Below are 20,074 nucleotides of genomic sequence, written 5' to 3' on the forward strand. Positions count from 1 at the left end.
AGGCAAGCTCTTTTCCAAGCCCTTGGAGATCCTTCACAAGTTGAGCAAAAGTACACACAACGTTCCTTTCTCCTCTCTTTGGCAGTAAGGCAACCACTGCAGGCCAATCCCCCAGGTTCAGGGATATTTTCCTCCTCAGCTTCTTCTGGTTCCTCCCTCAGCAGAGGTTCTTCTTGTTTTCCCAAATTGATCTAAATTCTTAGGATCAGGGTCCCAATATTTATACCCAAAAATCCTTTGTCCTCTGAAGGCAGAGGGGCCTTTGCCTTGTTCAAACCGGTTCTGGTCAGTCCTGGAGCACTTTGTTTACCTGACTCCTTTCCTTTCAGAGTGCAGGGCAGAAACATCAGATGCCCCACTGGGGATGGAGCCAGCACTGTGGGGGTCAGGCACTGTCCTATTCAGGTCCCAGGTGCAACTCCTCCCTCCCATCTAGATGCAGATCTCTCTATTCACCACTGGGCGGACTCACCTTGTCTCCTGGAATCCCCCAGACCTGTCACTCAAACTCCAGACAAGGAATACACAACCTAGCAGAGGCAGGTTTGAATGGTTAGACAAGAAAATATCTACTTTCCAAAAGTGGTATTTTCAAACACAGAATGTTAAAACCACCTTCACTAAAAGATGTATTTTATCATTCTGAGTTCAGGCATTCTAAATTCGAATTTCCACCATCTTCCCTGAGTCAGTTAGGATTATAAGATGTAATAATAAAACTGCCCATTCTGGCCTATGGAGAACAGGTAGCCTTGCAATAGTGAAAAACGAAAATGGCTGTAATTCACTATTAGAACATGCCACACACACCAGGGCATGTCCTACCTTACCCTTACAATGCACCCTGCCCCTGGGCCTACCATAGGGGTGTCTGATATGAAGAAATGGGAAGGTTTAGGGACTGGCAAGTGGGTGCACTTGCCCAGTCAGCATGACAGTACCAGACTGCACGCAGGCTCTGCAATGGCAGACCGTAGACACACTTTTACAGGCTGCTTCTGTGGGTGGCACAATCAGTGCTGCAAGCCCACCAGCAGCATTTGGATTTACAAGCCCTGGGCACTCCTGGTGCACTGTACTAGGGTCTGACAGGTAAACCAAACCAACCAATTGTGGAATCACAAATTCAAACAGCAATTTACAATAGGGAGAGCATATGCACTTTAGCACTGGTCAGGAGTGGTAAAGTGCCCAGAGTCATAAAACAGCCAACAACAGGTCAGAAAAAATATAGGAGGAATGCAAAAAGTTCAGGGATGACTCTGCAAAAAGGGCCAAGTCCAACAGTCGGGTTGCCTGTAGATTTTACTCTTGACAGACAGACTGTCTCCAGTGTCCACCTCATGGGTGCACCAGGAAGTCTGACTAGGGGTCAGCCTAAACATATGTCTGTACTGCTGCAGAACTTGTCTGCATTCAGTTTGCTGATGGTCAGTGAGGCTGCTTGCCAAAGCAACACCATCTACTGACCCATCACCAGGGTTCTGTGAGAGCAGGTCAGGGAGAGGGTCACTCTCCTCCTCTGTTCCTCATCAGTTGCCATGAGCAAGCCCATGTCAGCACTGTCAACATATGGTTTCAATCTGTTGACATGGAGCACCCTCAGGGGGCTCCTTGGAGTTCCAAGATTCACCAGATAGGTGACTTCTTCCTTTTACTCAACAATGGTATGGGGGACACTCCACTTGTATTGGAGAGCTGCTGGGGCCACAGGCTCCAACAGCCACACTTTCTGTCCTGGCTGGTACACAGTCAGCACAGCCTTTTGGTCATGCCAAGTTTTTTGTAATTCTTGGCTGGCCTCCAGGTTTTTAGTTGCCTTCTTCATGTATTCGGCCATCCTGGAGCGGAGACCAAGTACATAGTCCATCACATCCTGTTTGGGGGGTTTGAGAGTTAACTCCCAGCCCTCCTTCACCAAACATAATGGACCTCTTACAGGATGCCCAAACAGAAGTTCAAATGGGCTGTAACCAACACCCTTCTGTGGAACCTCTCTGTATGCAAACAGAAGGCAGGGAAGAAGAAGGTCCCATTTTTGCCTAAGCTTTTCTGGGAGGCCTTTAATCATTCCCTTAAGGGTTTTGTTGAAACGTTCAACCAACCAATTGCATTGTGGGTGGTAGGGAGTAGTGAATTTATAAGTTACACCACACTCCTTCCACATTTCTTTTAGATATCCTGACATGAAGTTGGTACCTCTGTCAGATATGACCTCCTTTGGGAAATCCACTCTGGAGAAAACTCCACTGAGGACTCTTGCCACCACAGGGGCTGTGGTGGTCCTCAGGGGAATTGCCTCTGGGTACCTGGTGGCATGATCCACTATCACCAGGATAAATCTGTGCCCAGATGCAGTTTGGGGGTCAAGGGGACCAACAATGTCAATACCCACCCTTTCAAAGGGTACCCCCACCACAGGTAGTGGTCTCAGGGGGGCCTTTGTTGTGCCACCTGACTTGCCACTGGCTTGGCAAGTGACACAGTAGCGACAAAACTCCTTGGTGTCCTCTGACATATGTGGCCAATGAAAATGTGGAACAAGCCTGTCCCAGGTCTTGTTTTGGCCCAAGTGACCTGCCAAAGGGATATCATGTGTTAGGGTCAAGAGGAACCCCCTAAACTTCTGAGGTATTACCAACCTCCTGGTGGCTCCAGGGGTTGGATCTCTACCCTCAGAATATAGGAGTCCCTCATCCCAATAAACTTTATGGGACCCACTAGCACTCCCAGCAGCCTCAGCAGCAGCCTGCTGTCTGAGGGGTTCAAGAGAGGGGCAGCACTGTTGCTCCTTACTCAGATCTTCCCTAGAAGGGCCCCTGCTCCCAAGAACTCAACCTGATTAGGCTCAAATCCCTCTGGGGCAGTTCCTTCTTCAGGATCTGCTTCTCCTCCCTCAAGAGGTGAATCTGTGATCTGAGACAGAGGGGAAGGCACTGCCTTAACCCTACTGCTCCTCTTCTTGGGAAGCACCTGGTCCATAGTTTCAGGATCCAGAGCTGGTTCAGTGTCATGCATTTTGGCCTGTGACCTGGTCACAGCAAATACCTCTGCAGGGATGCCCAACATCTCAGCATGAGTCCATAACTCTACTTCAGACCAGGCTGAAGTTTCTAGATCATTGCCCAATAGACATTCGACAGGGAGGTCTGCACTGACTACAACCTTCTTAAGGCCAGTTACCCCTCCCTAGGAGAAATTCACAACTGCCAGGCTATGGTTGGTCCTGGTGTTGCTTGCATTGGTAACCTGGTACATTTCGCCCAGGATGATCTGTCCAGGGTCCTCAAGATCCTCTCCCACCATGGTGACACTAGCACCTGTGTCCCTAAATGCCAAAGCCTGTTTGCCATTTATTACAGGCTGCTGTTTGTATTTGCCCAGATTACTGGGACTCACTGGGAAGGACATATCAATGTCTCCATCACAAATCAGCAATGCCTGAGTGGGTACTCTGACTAGACCAGAGTGAGTCCACTTCAGAACCCAGGGTCAGCCCTACTACACCCTTATTCTGTGTACCACCTCCACCAGTAGCTAAACTAGGGGGAACAGTTGCCTTAGGGGCAGGAGTGGTGGTGGTTTGGTCTTTGGACTTGTTACAGTCAGAAGTCCAGTGCCCTTTCTGTTTACAGAATTTGCACCAGGGCTTCTTTTGTCCTTTTCCCTTGTTAGACTTTGAATCCCCACCAGATGCAGATTTTTGGGGCCCTTGTGAAGACTCCTGGTCTTTTGATTTATACCCACCTTTCTCAGAGCCCTTAGAATCCTGCTTCTTAGAGTCACCCCCTTGGTTCTGGATTTTCTACCTCACCCTGGTTCTGATCCATTTGTCTGCCTTATTTCCCAATTCTTGGGGAGAGGTCAGATCAGAGTCCACCAGGTATTGATGCAACAACTGGTTCTGGCAATTATTAAGGATCTGTTCTCTCATCATTATATTATACAATCCCTTGAAATCAGTAACCCTACTGCCAACCAGCCAGCCCTCCAGAGCCTTGGTTGCACAATCTACAAAGTCAGTCCAGTCCTGAGTCTGTGCTTTCTGGTTGTCTCTGAACTTCAACCTGTACTGCTCAGTGGTTAAGCCAAACCCATCTATCAGTGCACTCTTCAGGACTTCCTAGTCATCAGCATCCTCTTCTCTAACAGTGAGGAGCTTGTCTCTGCCTTTATCTGAAAAGGAGAGCCACAAGATTGCTGCCCACTGCTTCTTGGCGACCTGTTGCACTCTACAGGCCCTTTCCATAGCAGTTATCCACTTGTGGATATCATCCCCACTCCGGTAGGGAGGAACAACCTTGCTCAGGTTCCTATGGTCTGGAAAATATTCTCTGACTTTAGGGACACTGTTGCTACCACCAGGGGGTTCTAACCCCTCTCTTCTGAAGCTCTCTGGAGCTCAAAGGCTTCTCTGTCTAATGCCAACTGCTTGGTCTTGAGGGCAGATCTTGCTTCTTCATACTGCAGCAGTTTGTACATTCTCTCAGAGGAGGTCTCCATTCTAGGAAGGTAGGAGTTCCTGCCAGAGTGATAGGAGTGATCAGACTCCCTAAGAGGGGACCTAGGCCTTTCCTCCACTCTGTCAGTTCTCTTAGGGAGAATTCCTCTGCCCTTTTCAGACCCTTGTGGGTCTGGCCCTTCAACCACAGAGTCCAGGTCATCCTGATTTTCATCATCTGACCCAGACACTGTAATTGACCCACCCCCTGATTCAGGCTCATTAGCTCCTAGAGCTAATCTAAGGTCATCTGCTGTCAGCAGATCTATCAGGTGTAGTGTGGAGGGACTCTGTCCTATCCTCAGATGCCTTGCAGCACACATGGTTTTCAAGTCAAAGAAAGTCATGTCCTTATACTGAGGCTTGGTGGACCCACTGGTTCTAACCCTTAAGGACATTCTAGTGTTGTGCAGTGTTGTACTACCTACACTAGTTTGTGGCCTACTGATCCTAGCTTGAGCTGTAGAAAGGGTGTGCTATCCCTTGACACACAGCTCTAAGTTCAGTAGAACTTATTGATACTAAGCTTGACTTTATATGTTCCTTGAGTGCCTATAGTGGTTTTCAGTTAGTAATTCAAATAGAGATTTTCTGGTAAAACAATGGCAAGCTGTAATCCCACACGCTGCCCACCAATGTGAGAAGTTGGCCTGGTATATGCTGTTCACTAGTTAAAGTGGACACCTTGCACCAGTACAATTCGACTCTTATGGTAGTAGGTTTAAGACAACCTTTTAAAGAAAGCTATCCTAGTGGTAGCTGTGGAGAGCAGCCTTCAGGCTAAGTCTTTAGAGGAATGTAAAACAGCTTGTTTTACCTTATAATCTCTTGAATTACTAAATGAAAGGACACCACACAGGTATATATATAAAATATATATGTATTTATTACTAGACACACTCTACTAATCTCTTTATGAGATTAAAAGTTAAGGACATATGCACAAATCAACATTTCACAACAAGTTAAGCACAAATATGGCTGGGGCCCTAGGGGCGTACCAGACCATATACTAAAAAAGAGTCTTAGGGATAACGACTTGCAAGAGGACAAGGCCTAGGGCCTTCAGAAGTGCTGGGGCCTCACTAATCCACCCAAGGCAGGTAAGTAAAGGACCCACGGGAGACGCACGCAGTGTGAGAACACAGCCGCGGATCCCAATTGACTTCAATGGAGCAAGTCGCGATTGGAAATTTAGAGTTTTAGAATACTTCGGGAGAGTCTACAAGCAAGTCACTTACAGGGTAAGTAGTTCTAGAGCCAACACCCACAGGAGCACCGTAGTGCTGGAGTTACCTCACGCAGGGAAGCCGGGTGCATAGGTGTCTTTTGGTGTCGGGTCGCGGCGTCGTTTTCAATGGGAGCCAAAGAAGACTTGCTGCTTGTGAAGACAGGAGAAGTGTCCGGTTGAACCCAAGCCTGGATTCAGAAGAAGGAAGACCTGAAAGCAGAGGTAACAGTGTTCAAAGTCACTTGGCAGTGACCCGGGGCAAGGAAGCTGGATGCCCACAGTCGTCGGGTGATTTCAGGTGATCACAGGTGTCTTGACTCTTCAGCCACGAGGTCCAGGAGGCATCAATGATGACCAGGAGCTGGATTCGGCATGTCCCATAAATTCTGCAGCTTACTGCGATGTCGCCAACCAGATTAGAGCCAACAAGCCTTGGCAACAGCAAGTCTCGTGGAAAGTGTAAAAAGTCAGCGGTGCAGACTAGCAAGATCTGAGGGATGCACCCAGCAAGGGGAAGCCAGGGCAGGCCGGGAGCACCCAGGGGAGCCCTTTGGTTTTGTAGAAAAGTCTTCCGGGGACCCACAAGCCAACCGGTAAGGTATTGCAAAGACACCTCAGGAGGATTCACTCAACAGGGGCCCACGGTCACTCGGGACGGGGTAGGCCACTGATCTTCGGTGGAAATCCTGCTGGAGGCTTGGACCACAAGTGGTCCAATGCACAAGTTCGTAGAATGTCATGAAGGGTTTGCACTCGAAAATAGTGCACAGTACCTAGGGATTGTGGTTTCTCGTCACTCGTGCGGTCCACTTGCCTCAGAGTTGCTGGGGACTCACGATGGCCTTGGAGAAGTCAGGAAATCCTCTTCCTGGGCTGCAGGGACTTCGGACTCTGGCGGGAGTGGGAAAGTTTGCAACCGTTGATTGCAAAGTTTGGTGCCTGCCAAGCAGGGGAGTCACTCCTTGACTCCAAGGAAGATTCTTCAGTCTTCCTGAGGTATTGGAACGTTGAAGGTCCAGGATTCATCTTCAGAGCGTCATCCAGGGATATCTAGCTTGCAATGGCAAGGGTTCCCTAACTTATACTGAAAGGAAGGGAGGGACTAGCTCTATGACCCCACCTATGGGAGGGTCAGGGGAGTGGGTGGCTACACCGACTTCCCTTTGTCCAGTTTCACGCCAGAGCAGGGGCAAGTAGAACCTGAGCCAGTTTGAACTGGTGTATGCACAGAGGAGCCTACTGCTCCCCCAGTGCAGGACTTCAAAGCACTCTAGGAGTGCACCCACCCAGCCCCAATACACTAAACCCTGTCTGGGAGGTGACCACACCTCCCTGTGACAGGATGCCTATTGTTGGGCCTCCTCCACTGCGAGTTTCGGTCATCAGCAGGAGGGCAGCCCAGTGTCTGTGACTGGTGGCATCCATTTTGTGATGCCAGGGCTTGTCAGGATTCTACTGTGTTTCCACAGTAGGTACATGTCTATCCCTCTAGAAGGGTGGGATCATACTCCCACACCAGTTACTGGTGTGGGGGTATGATTCCAAAGCGTTTGACACCAAACACAACATGTTTTGATGCAGCCATCCCGGAGTTAGCATTTACCGCGAGGTTATAATGCACTTAAGAGTATATGGTTTGACCGCATTCACAAACAGCCCCAGGGAATAGGCTCTAAGAGCTTCAGAGGCACCCCCTCACATGGAAACCAAGCACCCTGCCCTCAGGATTGACAGGGCCTGCCTTCTGGGTGACTGATAGATTTAAATGTGTGTGCAGGGAGAGATATAGTGAACCTATATCTCATTGAGGAGTGCTAACACTACCTCACCCAGGCTGCCGTAGCAGGCCTGTGGTTTCAGATTTAGTCTGCTTCCCAGGGGTGGCATAATACATGCTTCAGCCCCTGGTAGGCCTGTGAAGTACCTATGCCCTTGGTCCCTAAGGTACCATATACTAGGGGCTCATAAGGTACCCCAGTATTCAATCGCTAGTGCATCTAATATGCACTCCAAGTTGTTTAGAGAGAACAGAGAGGCCGCGGCCCTGATTAGTGGGGTCCCAGCCAGACTATAGCCAGAAACCAGTGTAAACATCAGAAAAAAAGTGAGGGCAACATAAGGTGCAGATCCTACTCTCCTACAGATAGCCTCTCTCCACCATCATGTAGATGCAGGCGTATTTGGAGGAGGAATGAGAATCCCCTCTCTACTCTTAATGGGTTTGTCCTTTATGAAATAATTTGTAATCCTTTGCATAAATGTAATTTTTCTCTTTTCTCCGTACATTGCGTGCTTGTGCTTGTTAAGGTACTGCTGGTAAGCAAACCCTATAAATCTTCTATCTGGTCGAGTCCTCGTTAAAGTTGGATCGTACATACAATCTCCGCTATCTATTATTATTCTTGGGATTTCTATTTTGATGACCAATCAAAAGCTTGCTTTAATAAAAAAAATTCTCCAATATCAGCGTGGATTCTATTCTGAACACCAATCAACTTCTACTCTGCTAGCTCGCTCAGCCAATGCTTATATGGCTTTTCTGTGACATCAGTATCACTCCTTACCACTGACCCCTCCTTTACACTTTCGTATCAACTACACACCTGCTGTTTCAACCAATCCCAGCGCAGCTCTCAGTGACGTTATTGCAGCACCCGCAACTGACCCTTCCTTTAAACGGTAATGCGAAATCTTATTTTCTCACAAAATTTTCACACAATTTCATTAATTAACAATGTATAAACATTCGCTATTGTGTCTGACCCACTAGTTCAAAGAATAGTTAGATGTCATTCACTGCGAGTAAAACCCTTCCACTTACTCTTCACATACTACGAGTAAAACCTTTCCGCTTACTCTTCACACAAGCATCAGAGAACCTGCTACTCCTTCAGTATTACTCTTTCTAGGTGATATAATACCAATCTTTCACCAGTAAACTCCTCGCTACCAATTATTCTCACTAACATACAAGAAATTTTCCCTAAATCAGTGCTTCCAGTCCTGCATAACTTTCGGCACTTTCTCGATCCAGACCAATAACCTCACTGAAGTGTGGCTTCCATTACCCACCTGCTATTCAATATTCCCGGGAATTTTCAGACAACATGAAACAATACATAATGGGTTTTGGTTAAAACATGAATCAATAATTCAAAATTTCAAATACAATCCTCACCTAACTAACTTTACTAACCATGCCTCTGCTACCAAGTACAACTGATGCAGCGGAGTTTACCAGCTCTACACATTCATACACACAACACTCATTTGGGCCCATATACATTCTTACACTCAATGAGCTAGTAAATATCCACTGGTCATCAATTATGTTTTACCCTAGGAAACCTTTACACCAGTATTCTTACCATTCCTGTCTCGTGAGTAAATGCACATTCGAAAGATATAGTAGTAGATTAGAATAGGCAGGAAAATACAATAATGCATTTAACTTTTATTAAAAGAACCACAGACTCAGAAGGAGTTTTTAAAGATTTATCTGAATTAATAATTTTGTGAGTCAGATCAGAATACACATGGATATGCGAGAATTCTCCATCAGGAAAAATAGTACAGTTAGATTATAATTAGTTTGTATTAATTAATTTCTTGCAATGACAGCACCTGAGGAGAGAAAGAACAGAAAGCAAGTACGGAGCATTAACCCTACAGTTAAATTTACTTAGAATGGTGTGAGGACCTCGACATCAGAGAGTCAAGGATTCAGGACCAGTTCAGGACTGGGAAAGGTGACCTCTTCTAGTGTAACACCAGCGTTACATCCCTCTCTGGTGCTACTCTCTCCGGCTTGGGCTCCTCCGACCCCTTTCTAGATGTGCCTCCTCGGTTTTTCCACGACTTTCCCTAGTGTTGGATTCTTCAGTCAGATTACAGCAAAATCGGGCAGCATCTCAGCATAGCATCAACTATCTTGAACTTACCTCTGTTATACCAATTCAGATGTATGATCCACCCCCAAATGTTTCAATTCCATGTTCACCTGCAATTTTGATTGGGCCAAGCAGTGGGGTGAGGACATCACACCATACTAAGTGCAATACTTTTCTTTAGTCTATTGTCTAGCTCCCCGCCCCTTAATTTTAATACCCACAAGCTTTATTCCCACAAGCATTTCATATGTGGATCGATAAGTCTATATTACAATGTTGCGTCCTCTTCCTCTCGTAGGGTCAAGAGTTGGTTTTTCCATGTCCTTGCTGGGCTTAGGGTTTGGAAGCCAGTCAATTACTTCACTTGTTCAGGACAAGCAGACGTTGCACATGCGTAGAAGCCACAAGGAAAACAGACGCGGTCACCCTCCAAGTCCCAAATACGAACTATTAATAAAGTCAGAGAAGAACATGTTAGAATACAAAATTAAATGAATTCACTGTATACCACTTACGTCTACTCTAACCCCCTTTACTTAATAAATATTTTGCATTAATGGCTTGGTAAAACTTGCATAGATTAGTTTCAGCACAGCATGTGCGTGAGTGCGTTACTTTAAAGCATCCATATTAGAAGCTATTGTGCAGCTGCAAAGTTTTCCCCCAAGCGACAGAAAACGTCATACTACGTAGATGTAGTAGACGCATGCGCAGAACAGTTCCCGCGTTTTGGCGGCCATTTTAGGACACTCGGGTTATTCATTAGTGAAGCACATAGGAAAGCTTCCCCAGATACAAATGTAAAATGTGGTGCACTGTTAGTACTCACAGACAGGTTGATTATAATGCTACAGGTTATTCGAGAGGATTGTATACAAGCAAGTTTCTTTTTAATGCGAAACCTTGCTCCATTAACGGCATTTAGGTTTTTCCATGTGTGCTGCCCAAGGCAGCGCACATCGAAAAAACGAGGAGAAATACTGCATTTCTCCTCGTTGCGCCAACTTAAGACCAGGGTTTCCTGGTCTTAATTTTGGAGCTGACTCCTATGTCCGCCACCCTTGTACATAAGGGGCAGCGTCAAATACAATGGGTGTTGTGGTGGAACACCCACCACAGCACCCACTGCACACCCCTTTCAGGTTAACTATAGTATGAAATGGTGCCTTATGTACAAGGTAGCGATAAGCCACGTTAAGTGGCTTATTGCTGCCTTGTCCATAAGGCGCAGCCCCTATCGCCACCACAACGTCCGTAAAAGTGACTTTGTGGTGGCGATAGGGGCTTGTACATATGCTCCCCGTGTCACAATGTATGCTTAAGAAAATGGCTATTCTAAAATTTAACTAAAGTATTAAGTAATATCCAGGGCCGGACTGACTACCGGGCGTTTTGGAATTCTGCCGAGCAGGAGGCTGATTTCACTGCGGTGGGGGCTGATTTCGTTCATGGAGACCTGCGTGTACTTCGAAATAATTAAAGCAAAACGAATTTCGTTCAGTACACGCAGGTCCCCATCAACGAAATCAGCCCCCAGCCCAGCAGCATTCCAAAACGCCCGGTAGTCTGTCCAGCCCTGGTAATATCCTTGAATTTGTTTGAGTTGCTTGGCTGATGATTTCTTGTTTGAATTCCTACACAAACATTCCATTAGGTTAGTTCTCTGCTTTCAAACGATGTGGCATATTGAAGCACTCTCGTGAAAAAGTTTAGATTTCAAAATAAATTGCAATTATTAAATCCTCATATAACAACAAAATAGTTGTGACGGTCTGACCAAAAACATGTTTGTGATAGGCATTAAGGATCATGGTGTTAGGCAAAGCTTTCTTGTATTACGTATTTAAATGTTCTCAGCTCTTACCACATTTTCATCATGGCTGCCCTCTTCTTCCTCTTTGCCCAGCAGGTCTAGAATGTTTTCCTTTATCAGCTGGAAATAGAACGAAATGTACAATTCAACATTATATGAGAATAAATCTAAAAAAGACTTTATGTCACAATTAACTGCATGAATTTGTGATAATTGGTCAATTATTGCAGTCCAAAGTAGTCCTTTACACCTGCACCTCAGGGAACAACTCCTATTTCCATCTATTTTAACAGGATCCATAGTTAAGAGCCAAATGCCAGCCTCTGCATTATGTAATGGGCGCACTGTTTCTGTTTGTGCCTCAGCGCACTTTTACATAGGTATGCCGGTAACAAATTAATACAATCAATGCGCTACCCCCAGCAGGGCCGGACTGACACCGGGCGTTTTGGAATTCTGCCGAGCAGGAGGCTGATTTCACTGTGGTGGGGGCTGATTTCGTTCATGGAGACCTGCGTGTACTTCGAAATAATTAAAGCAAAACGAATTTCGTTCAGTACACGCAGGTCCCCATCAACGAAATCAGCCCCCAGCCCAGCAGCATTCCAAAACGCCCGGTAGTCTGTCCAGCCCTGACCCCCAGGGCAGCTGCAAACTTGCGCCTGCCCTTGGGGGAGTGTACTTGTAAAAGCAGCCTCTCTGGCTGCACACACCTTCACTTCAAAGGGAACAGAAATCCACATACAGGTAGGTGCAGTGAGTGATTGCAGGGGGATGTCTGAGGGATTGAAGGGACCACGTTTGCCCCCTCCAGAGAGCTGTGAGCAGGAGGCACTCTAGCAGGGTGCGCCTCTTTATGGTGCACTGTAAGTGCAACTCCCAAAGTCCTCTTTACCTAGGGAGCAGTGGAAAAGTGTTTCCCTCATTTCCATGGGGCCAGCGCCGTACCCAAATGAGGGAATACCCCTGTAAGGTAGCCTTGGCACTGAACATAGTCTGGAAAACTGAAGGGGCAGCACAAATGTCTACAGACAGTTCCGCAAGACTACAATGCCCCTGAAGTGCACAAAATGGACACGCACACCCGTTGTACCGCTGGGGTGCTGTATGTAATTGTATTTGGACAAAATATCAGAAACACAAATATAGTGGGACAGAATATCGTGCGAAAATTAGCAAGGACAAGAATATTGTGCAGGTCATTTTTTATGGGTAAGTACAGTTTTACTATATATTACTCCATATATATATATACCTTGAAGGTATATATATATTCAAGGTACGCAGAGCTGGAGTTAATTATAGTAAATGTATACCTATCCATTTGCAATTTCCTACTCCATATTCTTGTTCTCGATATTTTTGAGACGAGATTGCGTCTACATGATATTCTGTCACTGATCCTTATGTAATACAGCCCAGTTGCACTCCTTTGACCACACCCTTCAACCAGCGAGTAACTGCTTGTTGAAAATATAAAACGGGGGGGGGATGGGGGGGGATGGGGGGCGGGGGGCTTAGTGCACACAGAATGGATGAAAACGAAGCTATCGAGTTCAAAATTTGGAATAGGATGGGTTTCTTTTTTCAAAACGTGTACAGAACCTAAAATGACCCTGTAAGCTTAGCACTGAAAACATCAAAGGGCTGCATCTCAAAACATAGCAGATAACGTTTTGGTTCTTTTAATGTGAAATGTTGCTAAATTAATCACGTTCTTATGAAGGCTATTACCTTGTTCTAAGGAGGGCCAATTACATTTTTGTTCAACTTTGACCTGGATATTACAGACGAGCATGCCACTACATCTGATTCTAAACTGTTTTGGAACAATTGTTAAATGTAAAACGGGGGCGTGGCTTGGCGCCCGAGCCGAATGGACGAACGCGGTTGAAGCTCCGCGATTCGAGTGGGAGACGCGGCGTTCTGCAGCGGCATACGGGCTTGCCGAAGGCGTGCTTATGTATATAAAGACTCAGGGCATACTTGGAGGCACTCGGAAACCTCCCTAATGGCAGTCAAATTGTTTATTTCTCCGTGGTGAGTTCTTTCGCGGCTCGCTTTTAATGCGGCCGCCATTTTGAATTCATCACATGAACGCACGTATCGCCACAACAATTCTGCAACAATACTGCAATGTTGCCCCTCTTTTGTGATGCCACCTTTTAATCTGTAGCCACACCAGAGCTTTCATTTCAGTGACTTTCTTGGTAGTTTTTATTGTAGTCTCACGAGATGCTTCCTGAATTGATCCTTGTCTGAGCTTCTCCACAGCAACCTGCGCAGCGGCCATTTTGTGCTCTCCTATCATCCTCACAACATTCCCTTGAACTGTGGTACTCCCTCTTCTAAGACTGACTTATCCTTTTGCTTTCAACACACCCTGCACTGAGGAACTAATTTTTTGCAATCATATTACCTTGTGCTGCATTTCATCAACCGTTTCCTGTTCCACATTGTCAATACAAGTGCAGTGCAATCATTTTTGATTTATAGTGCCTCTCTGACTTCGTACTTTCATTTTGCCCCTACCAGTGCTTTGAAAGAGGCATGAAATCTGAATGACACTTATTTCTTCACTTATTCACAAGGTTTTTTGTATTTAATATTGACTGTGTTTACATTTGTCAAGGCATTGGATTTTCATTAACTAAACCTTCCTATTGGGATGCAGTCTTTCTCTTAACACACCTGACCCTTATCGCGTTCGCTTTGGCACGAAGCTTGCCAATGTGAGTTATGGGCAGATTAAGGCCAACACGCACCTCACTGTCTAAACCTAGGAACATTTTCGTTAAAAACTCTAAGATTTTTTCTGAGTTCTCCAGACTTGAGGATTCTTTGGCATCCTCCTCTAAGTGTTTGACAATGGAACCCTCTCCTGCAGCTCTGGGGAAAGCCAATACTAAACGTTTCAAAAAAGACCCCCCATCACCACCTAAGTTAACATCGCCAGTGTCAATGGAATTATTATTGGAGGAAATTAGAGCTCTTAGACCTTTCATGGAAGAGACTAACACTAAATTGCAAGTCTTGACGGATAATTGGTCTCAACTTGAAACAAGGGTTTCGTCAGTTGAACAGAATGTTTCCTCTTTAACAGGGACTTGTGCCAGCATCTCTCACCTCCATTCTCAAATCTCCACGCTTCAGAAACAGGTTGAGGATTTGGAGAACTGCAACAGGCGAAACAATTTACGTATTTATGGCCTGGAAGAGGGCCTTGAAGGGAATGACTCTCTTGCTTTTTTCAAATCCTTTCTTCCTAAGCTACTCCACATGCCGGAAGGAACGGTACTTAACATCCAATGAGCACATTGGTTAGGCCGCGCTCCATCAAGTTCTTCATCATCTCAAAGAGCAAGAGGAGTTATTCTATATTTTCTAGAATATACGGGCTTGTTGAAAGTTCTCTAAGCGGCCAAAGCTTCTCCAAAACTCACATGTTCCGGCTCCTCTCTTTTCTTTGCACAAGACTATGCTAAAGCTGCTGCTAACCGACGCAAGGATTTTCTAAATATGCGAGCGGATCTTCGCTCCATTGGCGCCAGATATGGTCTGTTTCACCCTCGTGTCCACTTGGTCCCTCTTCATGTAGGTATGTTATACTCCCACATCTCTACCCTATTGTTGTTCCTTATCCCCCTCCTTCTTTCCTTTCTACACACTTTCCCTGCCCTTTCTCTGAGTGTCGTTCATTTTTTTATCCTTAGTGTACTTCACTCTGTTACCTTTTCCGCTTCATTCATCTTTATTATAGAGGTTGTTATTCTTCAGTTTTCAGTGTTTTTTATTTTTCTCATTCTACTATTGCTTTTTTATTGTTTCCATTTGAACTACAACTCCAGGTATGTTTTTTCATGTACTCCTGTTGTTTCTTCTCGATTTTATTCTTTCCTTATGCCATTCTTTGTCCATCCTTCACTTCTCATACTGACTATGATTACTTTGTTCATGTTATTTATCTCCTTTTATATTTTTCTTGAATTCCTTTTTGAGCTGAACTGCCAGGGTTCATTGTATTCGTATATCACTACTTTTCATCTGTTATGCGGTTGAAACTAATTTCATGGAATGTTAGAGGGTTGAACTCACCCATAAAACGTCAAAGAGTTCTAACTCACTTGGCTAAATTAAATGCGGGCATAGTATTCTTACAAGAAACCCATCTTATGGAGAATGAATCGTCCAAACTAAAAAAAGGTTGGGTAGGGGAAGTATTTTACTCCAATGGTGATGGTAAGCGTAATGGTGTCATGTTGCTCATACGCAAATCACTCACCTTCAAGTTTATATCCCAAGAATCTGATGCAGATGGTTGATGGCTTAATGTTAAATTGTTGTGGAAGGATGTTCCAGTCTCTTTTCTCAATGTCTATGCCCCTACTGGTGGTGACTCTTCTTTTTGGTATTCAATAGCCAAGCAGATTACTCTTTGCATAGAAGATAATTGTATATTAGCAGGTGATTGTAATCAGATTTTTGATCCCTTTATAGATCGAAATTCTAAAGTCTCATTTATTCCCAACAAATCCCATAAATCTTTTTTACATACTATTACACAGCACAAACTTTTAGACGCCTGGAGGTTGTGTAATACAGTCATAAGAGAGTACACTTTTTATTCTCCGGTGCATCACTCTCAATCGAGGATAGATTATTTTTTTGTGTCTCATAATTTATCTCAATCACTCATGAGTGCAGAAATAGGACCGATATTATTATCGGATCATGCCCCTATTTCAATCGACTTAGATATTTTCCCTAAAGTCGATGCTCCCAGACGATGGAGATTCAATAATTCTCTTCTTCTGGAGCCAACATTCTCCTCCTCATTTACTGCCTTTTTTGATGAATATTTTTCTATAAACCATACTGATTCTTTACCTTTCTCAACTATTTAGGATGCCTTTAAGGCTACAGCGAGAGATTTTATTATAAGTCATGTGGCTAGGAAACGTAACATTGCTCGTAAACGTACAATATCCCTACTTCAAGACATTAAGAGACTGGAGCATTCTTTTTATACATCTAATTCCAAAGATGTCCTCACTGCCCTAATACAAGCAAACTTACAGTTTAATAAGGAATCAACAGACAATGCCTCTCTATATCCACTGAAATCTAGTGCAACATTTTATGGGGGAAAAATAAGGCTGGTAAACTTTCAGCGAACTATTTGAAAACCAAACACAACAAATTAAATATTGACTCTATTTATGACGATCATTCTGTCTTAAAATTCAAGGACACGGAAATTTTAAATGAATTTGCACTGTTTTATAAATCTTTGTACTCCTCTCAAACGAACCCCACAGACCATATGCTCTCGCAGTTCTTTTCCACTCTAAACGCGACTCGGCAGAACTTTCCTGATTTATCATCTTTAGAAAATGAGATAACGCAACAAGAACTCTTAGATGCACTTCGACTTCTTAAATAAGATAAGGCACCTGGACCCGATGGATTCACGGTTGAACTCTATCTCCATTTCTCTAAAATTTTATTGCCTAAATTGAACTCCTTAATCAAATCCTTTTTCATGTTAGGGAACTCCAAGGGATCTTTCTCAGATGCCCATATATGCCTGATACCCAAGGATGGCAAGGATCCGAAATACTGTAAAAATTACAGACTGATATCACTTGTCAATATAGATTACAAGATTTTCTCCAAGGCACCAGCTTTACGCTTAGATCCTATTTTACCACATCTTTTAGGTAAAGAGCAATCCGGTTTTCTGAAAGGACGAGTAATTACTGATAATACAAGACTTTTTAAAAACATTTTATCTAAAGCTCCATACTTAAAAAATTCTCTTGCGCTGGACGCAGAAAAGGCATTTGATAGAGTTGAATGGCAATATCTGTTCTACACTCTCAAATGGTTTGGATTCGGCCCTAAGTTTCTGTCTCTAATTTCCCTTTTATATTCTAACCCACGCTCTACTGTCTGTGCTAATGGTCTAATATCGTCATTTTTTGATTTGGGCAGAGGGGTACGCCAGGGTTGCCCTTTATCTCCCTTCCTTTTTAATTTAGCCCTTGAACCCTTTCTTTCAAAAAGTAGTCAAAATTTACAAATACATGGCTTTGAAACTCCCAATATCAATGTTAAACTTGCAGCGTACGCTGATGATATTTTGCTTTTTATTTTTAAACCTAGTGAATCAATTCCTGCCTTTCTAAAGGAGATCTATTCCTTTTCACTGATCTCAGGGTATAAATTAAATAGTGACAAGTGCGAAATTCTACCTTTGACTAAATTTACTTTTAAAACTGATTTTGTTTCTGCAAATGTTACTTGGAAATCCTCTAATATTAAATATCTAGGTTTAAATTTTACACACACAATTAAAGGCACTGTATCTCTATGCATGAATGATTGCATTAAAAAAAAAATAGGAACTTACTACCAAATGGCATCCCCTATACTTATCCTGGTGGGGCCGTTTGGACACTATTAAAATTATGCTTTCCCCTATAATCTTATACACCATCTCTAATATCCCAGTACCCATCTCTAATAAACTATTTAAATCTATTAATTCAATACTTTCTTCCTTTTTATGGAACAATAAAAAACCCTGTATGTCTATCTCTAAATTAAGACGTCCAAAAACTGAGGGAGGAGTCAATTTCCCCAACTTTGCCGCTTATCAGAAAGCATTCTTATTACGGCAGGCTTCATATTGGTTGCTCAATTCTAATGAGCACTCCCCCTTATGGACTTCAATTGAGACTTCACTTTTGTTCCCTTTTTCATTTAAAGAATATCTATCCTTCTCTCGCAAACCTCAAATATTAGTTACTCCTCTGTTTAAACTCACTTTCAAACTTCTTAGCCCTATATATCCCTTATTAACTGACACTCTCGATTCTTTTTTAGCCTCCACCATATGGCATAATAAATCTGTATTGATACATAATAGGCCATTCTATTGGAAAACATGGAGATAGCGTGGTTTAATATGGATTAACCAATTATTCTCTCGCAACAACTTTGTTTCTTTCTCTTCGCTCCAACAGAAATATAGTTTGCCTACCTCTTTCCTTCCTAAATACCATGTTTTACGTGCTGCGGTGCTTAACATATATACTCACCTTGCCACTAAACCTCGCACATCTCCTACTAATGACTTACATACAGATTTGTCCTCTCTTCTATGCACTAAACCTAAAGCATCAACTATATATGCCTATTTTCAATCTTCAGATGCGTCGCCACAAAAATCTAACATTGAAATAGCTTGGGAGAAAGACTTCGATGTAGTTTGGTCCTTATCAATGTGGAAAAATAGCTGGACTAAATTACGTAAAACCTCCAGAACAGCTAGTTTAACACAAACATTATTTTACATCTACAACAGGCTTTTGCTATCTCCACACACCTTGCATAAAAGATTTCCCTCTGCTCCAAATACTTGCTGGTCTTGCACATCTCCTGACGCCGACTTGTTTCACATGCTTTTTTCATGTCCACTTATATATAAGTTTTAGAAACGTGTATGGTCGCAAATTAATGTAATTTTTGGCACCTGCATTCCATTTTGTGTAAAGGATATCTTCTTAGGAAGTCTCTCACTATCTTGGGATATTTGTGAAGTTAATTTCAAAGTTATCGATTTATTAATAGCAGTTGCGTTTCAGCAAATAACCAGAAATTGGAAGGACTCCACAAAGATTTCTTATACGGCTTGGTGGTATGATGTTTGCCACAATCATAGACTGGATACATTTTCCACCTTTCCTCTCCACATGGCCATGAAGAGAATTCAGTTATGGTCACCTGTTACAACCTTTTTTGATAATTGTGCTAAGCAGCATTCTTTGCCTAATGTGTCTCAAGAGGAAGTACTAAAAACCCCCATGATCTTTTCTAGATATTTCTTTATTTTTTATGCTATATATATATTGCATTACCTCTTTTGTTTTCTTTGTTGTGTTTTTTACCTCTTACTCCTACTCGTATATTTATGCTGGAGTACAATTGTGATGTATTGTTCTTGATTAACCATATGTATTGTACACTGAAGCCTCTTTATTTTCAATAAAATTATTTTCCGAACTAAAAAAAATAAATAAAGTAAAACGAACAGTGACTCTGATTGCTAGGGGTTGTAAGAAGCCACAGGGGATCCGCAGAGACAATTAGATGTGTGTGCCCTTACAGAGCACTCTGTGAATTCATTCAAACTTTGATTAAAACATGAGCACTTATCTCTATAGAGAAAAGATTTTAGAATCAACATGTCCCAGTTCATGTTTACACAAGTATTAATAAAGCACAAATCTATCAATGAATCATTAGAATACTATTCTGCGTGAGATTCATTTTTCCTTTAAACCCTGTTGCTGCTCTCTCACTTTTTTCTCCATTCTCAACAGTCTAATTGCTATTTTTTTTAACTTCTTAACAACTTTAAATGATCAAACTGCATAATTAGGGGAAGTAGCTATATATGTAACGGAAGAGGAGCATAAGAAAGAAGTTGCTATTGTAGTTGAGTTTAATGAGAATTAGTGCACTGATCACTTCAGATGGAATTATTTTTGAATTTCAGGTAGAATGAAAAGAAAGGCAGAAAGAAGCCTTGCCATAGTCCACATGTCCTCCTGGCTCTGCAATAGGTGACATTC

The 20,074-nt window shown here is 43.4% G+C and overlaps 1 pseudogene across 1 annotated transcript in view; it reads right to left on the reverse strand.

The window, feature by feature from the left end:
* LOC146870435 (acid-sensing ion channel 2-like) overlaps positions 1 to 20,074 on the reverse strand; it is a 1,159,191-nt pseudogene that overhangs the window by 94,646 nt on the left and 1,044,471 nt on the right. Inside the window, exon 6 of the transcript XR_014978317.1 lies at positions 11,487 to 11,555. The product of XR_014978317.1 is annotated as an acid-sensing ion channel 2-like (transcript). The remainder of the gene's footprint in view (positions 1 to 11,486; positions 11,556 to 20,074) is intronic.

The sequence above is a fragment of the Triturus cristatus genome, chromosome 1_1 (assembly GCF_964204655.1).
Source record: "Triturus cristatus chromosome 1_1, aTriCri1.1, whole genome shotgun sequence".
Classification (NCBI taxonomy): Eukaryota; Metazoa; Chordata; class Amphibia; order Caudata; family Salamandridae; genus Triturus; species Triturus cristatus.